Source organism: Cnephaeus nilssonii (assembly GCF_951640355.1).
Source record: "Cnephaeus nilssonii genome assembly, chromosome: 7".
In the NCBI taxonomy this organism is placed as follows: domain Eukaryota; kingdom Metazoa; phylum Chordata; class Mammalia; order Chiroptera; family Vespertilionidae; genus Cnephaeus; species Cnephaeus nilssonii.
Genome location: NC_137078.1, coordinates 42,342,296 through 42,358,117, shown reverse-complemented (window position 1 = coordinate 42,358,117; position 15,822 = coordinate 42,342,296). Strand labels below are relative to the sequence as shown.

General features: G+C 40.2%; 1 pseudogene across 1 annotated transcript; it reads left to right on the top strand.

The window, feature by feature from the left end:
• The first annotated feature begins 10,927 nt into the window (after window positions 1-10,927).
• LOC307102489 (glyceraldehyde-3-phosphate dehydrogenase-like) lies at window positions 10,928-11,925 on the top strand (annotated as a pseudogene). The gene has a single exon. The product of its transcript is annotated as a glyceraldehyde-3-phosphate dehydrogenase-like (transcript).
• The last annotated feature ends 3,897 nt before the right edge of the window (window positions 11,926-15,822 follow it).

The window sequence follows — 15,822 nt, the reverse complement described above, 5'->3', positions numbered from 1 at the left end:
GTTATTTAGAGGCATAATAGCAAACTGCAGTATTTGTTCTTCAGAATCTTGGAAATGACCTCATCTCTGAGATCTAGGGTATTTGTCCTTTTCTCAGCAGTGACCACATTCCTCTGAGATAGCAAACCATGCCATTAGAAGAACTGACTATTTCTTTGTACATTAAATTTCTTTTTATTAGAGTAAGGGTCAATGTGGACATTAGGTTAGGTTAAGGCTCTGTGAGAATAACTTGAGAAAATGTATGATCTAATAAAAGAGGCCAAAATGTAGATGGAGAAGATCAATCTTTGGTTCTGCCATCTGGTTTTTGTTTTGTTTTGTTTTGTGTTCTTGGCTTTTTTTGGGGGGAGAAGTGTGGGGTGGTCTACCAGATGAAAGTGGTAATAGATGCTGTGGGTGGGCTGCGCAGATTTCCTTTACTGAGTTCGTACATCCATCCCAAGTTGCTGTGCTGGTTGCCTACCCATGATTCACAGCTATCCCCCTTTTAGAGACATCACCTTAGCAGACAAGGAGATTATACTCCCGTCACCACCTCCACCACCACCACCATGGGACAGTGCACAGGTAAGGACAGGCTTTGAGCAGGGTTGGAGAGACTGGTCTCCTTGCTCAAGGCTGAACAACTCTGCAGTGATTTGTGCTCCAGAACCCCAGAAGATCAGGTGGCCAAGGCCAGACTTGCTTTCCCCTTTCTCTTACCTTCACTCTCTCCCAGGATTTTTTTGAGAGCACACTCAAGTCAAGAGCACAGGATCTATGTCACAGTCCCCGCTTCTTGGAAACTCAAACTGAGAAAAGTGCTGTTTTCTATCTTGCCATAGGTTTAATAATCTCTACAATGTAGGCAAGTTGTTTCATGATGATGAAAAAACTAAATCAAATTATTCACTATGCAAGAGCTTCTTGATATGCCAAATCACTGCTTTGGGTCTGGTAGGAAATCACTGTAAGAGGCAGTTCCAGCCCACAGAGCAATAACATTTGGTTGGGAAAATACATCTTGGTATAAACAAATCAAACAGTAAAATTTAAATAGTTGAAGATGACATCAGCTATGTCAAGACAGTACATGGTTAATCACCAAATGAATTGCGAAGACAATTGCTACAGAACTGTTCCCACCAAAAGTCAGACAAATTGGGTTTCATTTTGCTCCAACTTCTCACTGACTATGGAAATGGGCACATGTTACTTGATCCATCTGGGCCTAGGTTTTATCAGTAAAATAAAGGTTAAAGACTAGATAATCCCATAGGTTCTTCTCAGCTCTGAATTGCCTTGAACTTGTGAGTGTGCTGCCTGGGGCTGAGGTGGCTTCAGGGAGGAAGTCCCTGTTGAGATGGCTGTTTTGCAAGAAGGAAGGCATGAAATTCAGATAAAGGAAGACCATGTGCATGAGAGCAGAAGTGGGAAAGTAAATCCATGTGGATGGTTGGCAGTGGAGCATATTGGTGGAGCATCTTGGGACATGGTACTATAGGTGGGAGCCAGATGGTAAAAGTGTTTGAGGGCAAGGCTAAGAAATATAGCCTTTATCCTATAGAATGAAATGCAACCTCATTGGCATGGCAATGATGGCACTAAAGTCCTTTCTTGTTCCAGACCCTACCTACCTTTTCTATAACCCTCAGGGTACCTGCATATACTCTACAAAATCACAATAAACTATCTGCAGTTTCTGGAAAATACCAAGACCTATCATATGCCAAGGCCTTTGCACATATCATCTATTTGCCAAGAACACAGCCTCCCTCATTAGTTCCTTATTAATCCATCTAATTTCTCAAGACCCCATGTAACTATTATGTGCTATATGAATCCTTTCTTCCAGCAGAGCTGGTCACTGCCTCATCAGTACTTCCTATGCATCTTATCTGTATCTAAAATACCACTTACCACATTGCATTGTAAGTAACAATTGATTCACATCTTTTCTCCACTCATTAGGAATTCATGAGTTCCTTGAGGACAAAAGTTGGGTCCTCTTTATTTTATCCAGTCTACCACTTTACTCCACTTTCCCCTCTACCCCACACATGTACCAGCTCTAGTACAGTCCCTGACAAATAGTAGGGAGCTTAGTAAATCTTGTTAGAATGAGTGCATGGGACCTGGGCACTTTTGCTTTTGTAGGCAATTTTCTTCATTAATTTTTAAATTATATTTTATAAATGTATTGATATAAAGAAGAATATATAATATTATATGATAAAATATATAATACTATATGTTAAAAACATAATGAACTTTGACCTAAAGTGTGTTTTTTTTCTGATTTTAAAATAAAACATGTTCATGTGTACCTAAAAGCATTGTGAATCCCTCACATTGTGCCTATTGAGCCTAGTAGATAAATCAGCCCTGGAATGAATAGCTAAATGTATTAATCAATGAAACTCCTCTTACAAGTATTTATTTTTACTCATATAGATGCTTTAGTTTTATTTCATCTGTTTTAAGTAAGATATAAAATGTTTGATTATATATTCCTTCAGCTTTTTTTTCCCACTGTAGTTACTTATTAATCATAAGTAACATCATAGGAAATTTAATAGAAATGTTCCTATGAAACACTACTCAGTTCATTTTGAATAGCAATTTAAAATGACTGGTCAAAATTACCACTAGGAGGGCACCCTACCGTTCTTTGAATAGAACAAGAGAAACGCATTAAAAATCAAAAGGAAAAATTAATTTCAAAGTATAACATAAGGAATGATGATTTCAAACAGCACTGTATATTATTAGTTCATAACTACTATCTACAAAATGTTACAAAAATTAGATTTCAGATGGTAAATGAGGTTTTTCTCACTGAAAATAAGAGTTTTAATAAATGTTAAGCATGAAGTATTTGGGGATGATAAAGATTTGGTAATTAAGCATTGAACATGAAGTGATCCATTTGACACCAAAGAATTAAAGACACAAAAAATTGCTCAGCTAAATGCAACTGCCAAGAGGGTTGAACTCACTATTTTTGTGCTCTAAAGAGTGATAATTCATCTAATAGCAAGTCTTTCTTCACCACTTAAGAGTTGTTAGAAACACTGCATATTAGGAAGAAAAGGGATTTGGGGATGCAGATTCTTAGAAATGAGGCAGATTCTTAGTGACCCATTTCCTTGTCTGTATAGAAATAAGGTCTCCAGCAATATTGTAGCTGTTACTATCCTAATATATAAAAACCCAGGGTCCCTAACAATCGACCGAAGGCTTGACCGAACACTGGAAGTCAGTCCTGCAGTCAGTGCCGGGCTGCCGCCCATGCGGGTGCGGCGACCCAGCAATGACTGCCAAGGGGGCTGCGGATCAGGCCCGGAGAGAGGCCTGAAGAGAGAGGCAGGATCTGATCCGCAGCCTCTGTGGCAGCTATGGATCACCTGTTACCTCTCTCTTTCTCCCAGGGCTTCATCAGCAGCCGCACCTCTTTTTCTCTCCAGGCCTCCGTGGGGGCTGCTGATCAGCCTTGCCTCTCTGATCAGGCCCGGAGATAGGCACGGAGATGCCGACTGGCATAGAGACCGACCAATCAGAACCAAATCTGAGTGAACTGTTAGGAGCCAATGGCTGCCTAGGAGGCAGAGCTTTTGATGCTGACTGGCAGAGAAACTGACCAATCAGAACCAAATTGGCCAGCAGGGGAAGGCAGTTGGGGGGCGAGATCAGGCTGGCAGGGGAGAGCAGTTAGGGGCAAGATCAGGCCAGCAGGGGAAGGACAGTGAGGGGTAAACAGGCAGGCAGGCAGAGAAGTTAGAGGTGATCAGGCAGGCAGGCAGAGGCAGTTAGGGGCGATCAGGCAGGCAAGCAGGTGAGCGGTTAGGAGCCAGCGGTCCCAGATGGCAAGAGGGATGTCTGATTGGAGAGGGTGCAGGCTGGGCTTAGGGAACCCCCACTCTGTGCATGAATTTCATGCACTGGGCCACTAGTTTAACTATAAAGATGGGAACCTCACTTTCTAACAAAGCAGTCTATTCTGCTGCTGTATAATTTTCATTTTTTAAAAATTCTGCTCATGTGAAGCAGAAAATATACTCCTTTCCCCACCAAAAAGTCCACAAAGATTAACACTTTAGTTACCTGATGTTTAGGAGGTATAACAGGTAACACAGGATTGATTGGGTTTCCACATTAGCAAATTATACCCTTAGGCACTAAAGTATAGTTTGTTTTTTGGGTGTTTTGTTGTTGTTGTTTACCAGAATCAGCTTCCATGGCATCTTTCAGGTAGTATGAAATAGTGGAAAGAGTGGTTTTCAATCAGAGAAATCCAAGTTTGGATCCTAGCTCATATACACTTATTAACATCACTATGACCTTAAGAAAGTGGCTTCAACTCTGGAAGTCTCATTTTTCTCTCTCCAAAACCTCAGGATTAGAGATAATGTCTGTAAAGCACCCAGCACAGTTCTTGCTAAAAAATAAGTACTCAAGATACGCCTGCTCCTTAACTGTACTGAACTTATTTTGACATTTTAATGATTTGGTGGTGATAATTATGAGCATTATTTATTGCAGAGCACTTTGAAACAGGTCATAATTATTACCATCTTAAAAGTGTCCAAAAAACTGTTTTCTCTGGTTCTATGGTTGCCTTTCGATTTCTTTGTCATTCCTTCTTGCTGTCAGTTCCCTGTGTGTCAGCTTCTCACCACCATTGTTCAGTCTCTCCTCTGTCCGCTCTGGTGTTGTAAATAAAAAAATGAACCAAACCAGACTTGTTAGCATTGTGTTTAAAATAAGGGTCCATAGGTTCTGCATAGAAAGTCTGAGATCTCCTTAAAGAATTCAGCATTCCCACTTCAGAGTCTATGTTGTAGTGTCTTTGGCAGCTATTTTAACAAACACTGAGAATCTTTTGCCTTAACTCCTGGGCCATGACTGCCTTAGAGAGAGTTAGAGAGTTGAAATGATCAGATAGCTGACCTTTAGATAAGTACAGAAACTAGATGGATGGGAAGGTATATGAGTGGGGAGAGGTGAGGGGGAGAGAGAGAGAGAGAGAGAGAGAGAGAGAGAGAGAGAGAGAAATTTTTTTAAGATATAAACTAACATTATCCAATTATTGCAATGAGATATGGCTTAGTTTATCTGCATTCCCAAGATGGTAGAACCATCTGTAAAATGGGGCAAAAAATATGTAATCTCTACTATTTCACAACTATGAAGCAGCATGGAATAGATTTGACAGCTGTGAAAAAGCAGACATGAAAGCACCATATACATTCAATGTATTAATGCCATTATATATTTTGTGCCCTATCTTTAAAAACCGCAGATGATGAATCCATTTGCAGTTGTACCTAGTAGCATAAAAAGTTAAATGTCTGTTTTCAGTTATACAGATCCTTCTTTTCTTGAGATCCTTTCATTATGCTTTCTTCTAACCCCCTTCTGAGCAGCCAGCATTCTGTTCACAGACCTTATTTGTGAGCCTGGATCCTACATTGTGCTGTGTTGGGCCTCAGTTTTATCCTACATTGTGTTGTGATTTATTACTGTGGTACTCAATGTTTTTTCCGCAATGTCATGCCATGCCATGCCTGACTGTTTTCCTAGTGGGTAAAAATAAGATACCTTTACTTATTTTTTATTTTATTAAGTCTTAACAGCATTTCACCCAACGATTCTACTAAGCAAAAAAATATATATCAGCCCAGCTGGTGTGGCTCAGTGGTTGAGCATCAACCTATGAACCAGGAGGTCATGGTTTGATTCCCAGTCAGAGGGTATGCACAGGTTGTGGGCTCAATTGCCAGTAGGGGGCATGCAGGAGGCAGCCAATCAATGATTCTCTCTCATCATTGATGTTTCTATCTCCTCCCTTCCTCTCCTTAATCAATAAAAAAGTATTTTTTAAATTAAAGTTATCCTCTGATTAGATTTTCTCTTCTTTTTTTAATGGTATATAGGTAATACATGAGTGCAAAGACCTTAATAAAGAAAGAAAGCATAGATTTCCATGATATTATTAAAATACTCAAGTTTAATGAAGTGCAAATATTCCTGCGCTTAGAAAAACACACATTTGTTCCAAGCTGGGCATAGTACTGATGTATTGCTGTGTGACAAATTACCCCAAAACTTAGCAGCTTAAAACAACAAACATGTATAATCCCAGATTTTTTTGTGGGTCAGGAATCTAGGTGCAGCTTAACTGAGTGCCTCTGGATCAGGTTTCAGTCAAGATGTTGGCTGGGCTGCAATCATGTCAAGATTCAGCTGGGGCTGGAGAATCTCTTCCAAGCCTGCTCATGTGGCTGTGGCAGCTCTTAGAAGATCTGCTTCCACATCAATTCGCTCACATGGTTTCTCATCACGTGGGCCTCTCCACAGACTGCCTGGGTTTTCTTTGGACACAGCATCTGGTAATGAGAGAAAGAGACAAAGAAACAGAGAAAGAGAGAGAGGAGTGGGGGGCGGGGATGGGAGGGATGCCCCAGAGATTGGTGGAGACTAAAGCCACAGTCTATTTGTAACTCAGTCTCAGAATTGTCATCCCACCACTTTTGCCATATTCTGTTTGTTGGAAGGGAATCACTAAGTGAGCCCACGTTCAAGGGGGCAGAGATTAAATAAGAGGGTGAACACCAGGAGGCAGGGATTATTGAGGGTACAGGCTGCCTACTGCAGGGGGATAAAATATCTAGGCTTGTCATTCCTCAGTTTATCTTTACATTGAAAATTTGGACATAACATACCATTTTTTAATGTTTCTTTTTTAATTTTAACTGAGCTAATTATTTTCTATAGAATTGTGATCTGGGTGCCTATTTATTACAGAAATATCCTGGTAAAGTTCATACCAAAAACACTCAAGCAAACGCAGTCTTTTGTTAAATATGGTGGCACATAACCCTCGTGACACTAGATAATTCTAGTGGAATTATCTGTATGTATGTCTGCCTCTATCTGAGAGAACACGGCCCCATGAACTCCCTCAGGACAGTGAGGGAAAAGGGTGCCAACATTTTACTGAGCTCCTGTGAAGGGCCAGGCCCTGTGCTACACCATGCACATACTAGTAGATTATTTTAATCTACACCTTAACTTGCCAAGAAAGCCCTCTTGTCTTCAATTTACAGAGGAAGAAACTGAAGTCAAGTGATGAGCTCATGGCCACACAGGTGAAAACTAGCAAAGGACTTGGGATTAAAACCCAGGTTAGAGGGATCCAAAGTCTATCATGTCCATTGATACACCACATTTCACCCTGCCTTATCTCATTGTAACAGGGCCTTATAAATTGTGAACTGAGGGTTTCCCAAAAATTCATATGTTGACATTAAACCCTCCAATACTTCAGAATTGGAATGTTTGAAAATAGGATATCTAAAGTGATGATTAATGTAATGATGGATCTGATTTGCTAGAATTTTGTTGAGGATTTTGGCATCTATGTTCATGAGGGATATTGGCCTGTAATTCTCTTTGTGTTGTCTTTATTTGGTTTTGGTATTAGAGTGATGCTGGCTTCATAGACTGAGTTTTGAAGTGTTCCTTCCTCTTGAATATTTTGAATAGTCTGAGGAGGATAGGTTTTAGTTCTTTGAATGTGTGGTAAAACTTCCCTGTGAAGTCATCTGGCCTCAGGCTTTTGTTTGCTGGAAGCTTTTCGATGACTGCTTCAATTTCCTCCATAATTATCGGCCTATTCAGATTTTTAGATTCTTCCTGATTGAGTTTTGGAAGGTTGTATTTTTCTAGGAATATGTCCATTTCCTCCAGGTTATCTGTTTTGTTAGAATAGAGTTGTTCATAGTATTTTTTAACAATCCTTTGTATTTCTGTGGGGTCTGTTGTTATTTCATCTCTTTCGTTTTTTATTTTATTTATTTGGATCCTCTCTCTTTGCTTCTTGGTGAGTCTGGGTAGAAAAAAAATAACAGCTCTTGGTTTCATTGATCTTTTGTATTAGTTTTTTGGTCTCTATGTCATTTATTTTTTCTCTAATCTTTATTATCTCCTTCCTTCTGCTCACTCTGGGCTTTTCCTGTTGCTCTCTTTCTAATTCTTTAAGTTGTAAAGTTAGATGATTTATTACCATTTTTTCTTGTTTTTTAAGGTATGCCTGTAGAGGTATAAACTTCCCTCTCAGGACTGCTTTCACTATGTCCCATAGATTTTGGATTGTTGTGGTTTCATTGTCATTCATTTCCAGGATGTTTTTAATTTCTTCTTTGATCTCTTTGGTAACCCAATCTTTCTTTAATAGCATGCTATTGAACTTCCAAGTGTTTGAATTTTTTATTGTTTTTATTGTAATTTATTTATAATATTATGCCATTGTGGTCTGAGAAGATGCTTGATATGATTTCAATCTTCTTGAATTTAGAGAGACTTTGCCTGTGACCTAATATGTGTTCTATCTTTGAAAATGTCCCATGTGCACTTGAGAAGAACATATATCCTATGGCTTTGGGGTGAAATGTTCTGAAGATGTCCATTGCACCAAAAATATTAAGATACCTAGGAATAAACTTAACTAAGGAGGTAAAAGACCTATACACAGAAAACTACAGGACACTGAAAAAAGAGATAGAGGAAGATGTAAACAGATGGAAGAACACACTGTGTTCATGGATTGGTAGAATCAACATCACTAAAATGTCCATAATACCCAAAGCAATCTATAGATTCAATGCACTCCCCGTTAAAATACCAATGGCATATTTCAGAGACCTAGAATGAACTCTCCAAAAATTTATCTGGAATAAAAAATGAGCCCGAATAGCTGCAGCAATCCTGAGAAAGAAGACCAAAGTAGGAGAGATCTCAATACCAAATATCAAGCAGTATTACAAAGCCACTATTCTCAAAACTGCCTGGTACTGGCACAAGAACAGACATATAGACAAATGGAATAGAAGAGAGAACCCAGAAATCAACCCAAACCACAATGCTCAATTAATATTTGACAAAGGAGGCAAAAGCATACAATAGAATCAAGACAGTCTCTTCGATAAATGGTGTTGGGAAATTGGAGAGATACATGCAAAAAAAAAAAAATGAAACTAGACCGCCAACTTACACCATACACAAAAATAAACTCAAAATGGATAAATGACTTAAACATAAGATGGGGAACCATAAAAATATTAGAGGAATCCACAGGCAGCAAAATCTCAGACATATGCCAAAGCAATATCTTCACCGATACAGCTCCTAGGGCAATGGAAACTAAGGAGAAAATAAACAAATGCGACTACATAAAAAAAAGCTTCTGTACAGCAAAAGAAACCATCAAGAAGACAACAAGAAAGCCCACTGCATGGGAGAATGTATTTGCCAATGTTATCACTGATAAGGATTTAATCTCCAACATTTACAGGGAACTCATACAACTTAGCAAAAGAAAGATAAACAACCCGATCAAAAAATGGGCAATGGACCTAAATAGATACTTTTCAAAAGAGGACATAAAGAAGGCAAAGAGACATAGGAAAACATGCTGAAAGTCACTAATAATCCAAGACATGCAAATCAAAACGACAATGAGGTACCATATCACACCTGTCAGAATGGCTATCATCAATAAATCAACAAATGACAAGTGCTGGCGAGGTTGCAGAGAAAAAAGAACCCTTCTTCACTGCTGGTGTGAATGCAGACTGCTGCAGCCACTGTGGAGAACAGTATAGTTTCCTCAAAAAACTAAAAATGGAACTGCCATTTGACCCAGTGATCCCACTTCTAGGAATATACCCCAAGAAACTAGAAACACCAATCAGAAAGAATATATGTTCATAGCAGCACAATTTACCATAGCTAAGATTTGGAAACAGCCTAAGTGCCCATCAGCAGATGAGTGGATTAGAAAACTGTGGTACATCTACACAATGGAATACTATGCTGCAGTAAAAAAGAAGAAATTCTTGCCATTTGCAACAGCATGGATGGAACTGGAAAGCATTATGCTAAGCAAAATAAGCCAGTCAGAGAAAGATAAATATCATACGATCTCACTCATTTGTGGAATATAATGAACAATATAAACTGGTTAACAAAAACAGATCCAGAGACAGAGAAGCATCCATCAGACCGTCAAACCTCAGAGGTAAGGTAGGGAAGGGTGGGGGTAAAGGGGAGAGATCAATCAAAGGATTTGTATGCATGTATATAAGCCTAACCAATGGACACAGACACCAGGGGGTGAGGGCATGAGTGGGGAGGTGGGGAGAGACAATGGGGGGATAAGGTCACATAAGTAATACCTTAATCAAGAAAGAAGAAAGAAAGAAAGAAAGAAAGAAGAAAGAAAGAAAGAAAGAAAGAAAGAAAGAAAGAAAGAAAGAAAGAAAGAAAGAAAGAAAGAAAGGAAGGAAGGAAGGAAGGAAGGAAGGAAGGAAGGAAGGAAGGAAGGAAGGAAGGAAGGAAGGAAGGAAGGAAGGAAGAAAGAAAGAGGGGAAGAGGGAAAGAAAGAGGGGAAGAGGGAAAGAAAGAGGGGAAGAGGGAAAGAAAGAGGGAAAGAAAGAGATGATTAAGTTAAAATGAGGCCATTATGGGTGGGCCCTAATTCAATATGACTGGTTTCCTTGTAAGAAAGAAAATTTGGACACACAAAGAAAACACTAGGGATATGCATACACACCAAGAGCCTGGAGAGAAAGCAGCCGTTTACAAGCCAGGGAAAGAGACCTCAGTATAAACTAAATCTTCCACTGCCTCAATCTTAGACTTCTCACCTCCAAAACTATGAGAAAATAAATGTCGGTTTTTAACCACCCAGCCTGTGATATTTTGTTACGACAGCCCTAGAAAACTAATATAATAATATTACATGTACACACACATACACTCATGCACATACAGTATAAGGTGTCCCAAAACAATGCATACACACTGGGTTAAATCTGAAAAAAAAGAAACATCAGGCTCTCTGCTCCTCCTGTTCGTCAGACAGCCACAACCCTGAGATAGGATGATGAAGGTTGGAGTGATCAGATTTGGCCGCATTGGGTGCCTGGTCACCAGGGCTGCTTTTAATTCTGGCAGTGCATATTATTGCCATCAATGACCCCTTCATTGACCTCAACATGGTCTACATGGTCCAGTATGATTCTACTCATGGCAAGTTCAAAGACACAGTCAAGGCTGAGAACGGGAAGCTTGTCCTCAATGGAAAGTCCATTTCCATCTTCCAGGATCGAGATCCTGCCACATCAAATGGGGTGATGCTGGTGCTGAGTATGTTGTGGAGTCCATCGGTATCTTCACTACCAGGGAGAAGGCTGGGGCTCATTTGAAGGATGGAGCCAAGAGGGTCATTATCTTTGCCCCTTCTGCAGATGCCCCCATGTTTGTGATGGGTGCGAACCACAATAAGAATGACAGCTCCCTCAAGATTCTCAGCAATGCCTCCTGTATCACCAACTTCTCAGCCCTTTTGGCCAAGGTCATCCATGACAACTTTGGCATTGTGGAGGGGCTCATGACCACAGTCCATGCTATCACTGCCACCCAGAAGACAGTGGATGGCCCCTTTAGGAAGCTGTGGTGTGATGGCCTAGACTCTAGAGGCTGCCCAGGATATCCTAGCTTCCACTGGTGCTGCCAAGGCTGTGGGCAAGGTCACCCCTGAGATGAATGGGAAGCTCACTGGCATGGCCTTCGGTGTCCCCACCCCAGTGTGTCGGTTTTGGACCTGACCTGCTGCCTGGAAAAGCTGCCAAATATGATGACATCAAGAAGATAGTGAAACAGGCATCAGAGGGCCCCCTCAAGAGCATCCTGGGTTATACTGAGGATCAGGTTGTCTCCTACAACTTTAACAGTGACACCCACTCCTCCATCTTCGATGCTGGGGCTGGCATTGCCCTCAATGACCACTTTGTCAAGCTCATTTCCTGGTATGACAATGAATTTGGCTACAGCAACAGGGTGGTGGACCTTATGGTCCACATGGTCTCCAAGGAGTAAGAGCCCCCTAGACCACCAGCCCCAGCAGGAGGAAGAGAGGCCCTCAGCTGCTGGGGAGTCCTTGCCCCAAATCGATCCCCCAACACAATGAGAATCTCCTGACCTCCACAGTTTCTATCCCAGAACCCGTGAAGAAGGGGAAGGACTTAGGGAGCCCTACCTTGTTGTGTACCATCAATAAAGTTCAGGGGGGAGGAGGGGAAGAAACATCAATTGCGCTTTCAGCTGTTAAACTGTACATACATTTTTTGGGATGCCCTGTATATGGTAACATATAAAAGCATATATACAAAATAAATATATATGTATATGTCATAAACCCTTAAAATAAAATAAAATTTTATACTAAATACTAAATAATATGTTCCATGTTTGGTGTTTGCATTAAGTTAGCTATCTAGGTACTATGCTTGATTTCTTCGACTATCATTTTCCATGAACTTCTGAGGATTTCTGGTGGGTGACAGGAAAGAAGGTAGGGTATTAACAAAGAGAAATAGACTCATACTCAGACAAACTGGCTTTAAGTTGGGTCTCTGTTATGTATTTTCAGCTATATGACCTTGGGCAATATGCTTAGGCTTTCTTAGCCTGTGCCTCCTTATTTTTCCACTTCAGCTAACATTCCTTGAGTATCCACTCCAGGCCAGACTGTGCTTTTGCATAAATCATCTCAATTGGTAAAATGTGGTAACAATGCCACCTAGCAGGGTTGCTGTGATGATCAAGCAGAAAATATACACACGAGAGGGCTTTGTAAACTGCACAGGCTGATACAAATATCAGGGTGTGTCATTTTTCTGTTTTTCACATCAGTGCTTCCAAATGATAAAACTGTAATTCTGACCTTAGAAACAATGGCTCATTTGGTTTTCTTCTCTAGCTAAATGACCCAAAGGTAATCTAAGAGTTATGTTAATCTTCCCAAACCCAGTTTTAAACCTACCACTCCCCTGCTGAATAAATAAATAAGCTTCTAAAACTTGAATAATATCCAAAATATGTATATGGTGTATGAATGGAAGGTCTCAGCCTCAACCTATCTTTCCAACTTTATTTCCCCGATGTGTATTCTGCATCAGATTTTCAACAAAGCAAAATGACTAGACACTTCCTGAACTTTGTTTCTTTATGTTTGATGCGAAGGATTCTCTCCACTGGTCCTTGCAGTTGCTGAGACATGTAGTGGATTTAGCACACAGCATGGAATGTAGTAGATCCTCAATAAATGGTAGCTGCTATTATTTTATCCACCGTGGCTACCATATAATTTACTTATCATGTTAATTGCTAATTGGTGGGCTTTCCATTCTAGCTCTGTGTGACCAAGGAGCAAGGACATATTTTGTTGTATCCTATGGACCTAGAACAGTGTGCAAAATAAAGTAGCGGCTCAATATTTGCCTTTCTAATTTCTGTACCCTCAGAGAACCTAATACAGCACTGTACAGCTAGGAGGTATTGAGTAAAAGTTTATTATTAAATCACTTTTAGTCTTTTAAATCATATATCTAGTATTTTCAAGGTGCTTCATTGTTCTATGATCCACTTCTATCTTTTCACATTTCTGGTAGAATATATTTCAAACAAATATTGTGTGTGTTATTATTATGTAATAAAAGCCTAATATGCTAAGTGTCTGGTCGGCCAGTCAGCCGTTCAACCAACCAAAGTGTAATATGCTAATGATATGCTAAGGCCGCTCAACCGCTTGCTATGACGTGCACTGACCCCCAGGGGGCAGATGCTCCAACCAGTAGGTTAGCTTGCTGCTGGGGTCTGGCTGATTGGGACTGAGCAAGAGGGGCCGGACATGCCCTGGAGCCCACCCCAGCTGGCCAACCTCCCGCATCCCTCCCTTGCCCTGATCGTGCACTGGTGTGGTCCCTCGGCCTGGCCTGCACCCTCTTGCAGTCCAGGACCCCTCGGGAGATATTGGAGAGCTAGTTTTGGCCCAATCCCACAGGCCAGGCTGAGGGACCCCACTGGTGTACAAATTCGTGCACCAGGCCTCTAGTATATATGAACATGTTAAATTTAAGGAAAAGTTTTCTTCTTAAGTTTTATAAAAGTCATCAAAATTCCTCTAGCTTCATGTTTTTCAGGGTTGTTTTTTTTTTATTTTTTTTACTTAAGGCATTGACATACATAGTGAGCATTTATCATTGGTAAAACAATATATCTAAAAACATATTAGGGAGGCAAAATCAATTCAACTGAGCAAATAATTAATGAACTTCTACATTGTGAAATATTTTACAGCTTTTACAAAGAAGCAAAAAGCACTTCTGCTCTAAAATTGCTTATAACCTCTAGGTAAGGGAAACATATGGACAACTCACTATAAAATAAAACAAGTAGAAGAACCAGAAGAACTATACAAAGTAGTATGAGGTGAATCTTTAAATTGTGCACATCTGAAAAGAGGCATTCACCTTTCTGAGCCCTTCAGCCAAACCCCTGCCCTAGGTAAATAGGTTAACATTCAATTAACCAGAAAGTCCATTACTCAGAATGCTTTGCTCCTCAAACTTGTCCAGGAACAAAGGGTTTGGTGTTCTTTCATTTTTGTGTGCATCTGTGCTGTGTTTGAGTAGTATGAGAGGCAACATAAGTAATAACCCTGAAGCTAGACTTTAAAGCTGATCACAGTTATTTAGCAACGTGAGCCCCATTCCCCCAGCCCCTCCCCCTCCAACTTGATGGATTTAGACAGGGGCTGCTCTGAGTTCCTTTGTGAGAACTTATGCTCAGGATGACTGATTGACAAGTGGAGCTTTTTCCTTTTCTGGGAGAAAAGAAATTTCCAGGGTCGTGCTCCTTGTATTTGCAAAGAGCTCTAAAAGCTCCAGAGAGAGAGAAAAGAGTCAAAATTGACTTCTTGCTGATGATCACAAACTTCATGACAGGGAAAAAGGAGGGGAGAAAAAAAAGGGAGATTGAGGCTGTGATGCAGAATGTCAGGATAACTACCAAGGAAGATGACTGCGAAACAGGCCTCTGGATAAATAGGAAGCTAGCTACTCAACAAAAAAATACAGGCATTTGATAGAAGGTGCAGAGGTTGAAGAACTTCAACCCCAATCAAGAAGGGGTCTGCAGCAGCAGCCTGCCAAGAGAGAAGTGTGACATCTACTATGTGGATGGCTTTTCCTAAGAAAGACGCAATGCTCACTGTCTTTCTGTGGACTTGCTATTCATGTAATATTGTATTACATATGTTCTGGTACATGTTGTTCCAGGAAAAAACAAGCTATATTTCTATTATCCATATTCATGTGACCATAAACTCTATCTGTATTCTAATACTCATCTTGATTTATTCATAAGGGCCTGCAAAATTCATGCTTTAGTGAGGAAATGTTTTAGCTCTTCATATTTCTTTTGTGGTCATTTTCAACACTAAATGACTAAAAAGTGGGAGTTTTTGGCCCCATTTGCTTCTGGGAGTAAAAAGAGTCCTATATACATTAGATCTTCATTTCTGAAAACAAAGTCCTGGATTTTGAAGAGGGATATTTTTATCCCCAGGAAATAATCTTCTTAAAAAAATAGCTGAAAATAAAAACTAGTTATATTGGTATATGTTTAAGCCTTTATATTGAGAAGGGAGATTATTAGCATAGTGGTTTGAGAAAATTAGTAGGATTCCTGTTTAATGAAACCCATTTTCATTACTGCTTGGCTTCGTGACTGGATAGCCAAGCGCAGGAAGGGTGCAGAAGCTAGAGATGAATGGAGCTGTTTCAGAGTCTGAGAGAAATGAGCTGATTTCTCTGAAGTCATAGGAAACACAGTGAAAAACTGGTGGTGTGAAGTGGAAGGACACAGGGACCCGAAAAGTTGTAAAGAGGGACTCTGAGACAAACATGAGAAAGGCATCAACTCCAACATGTG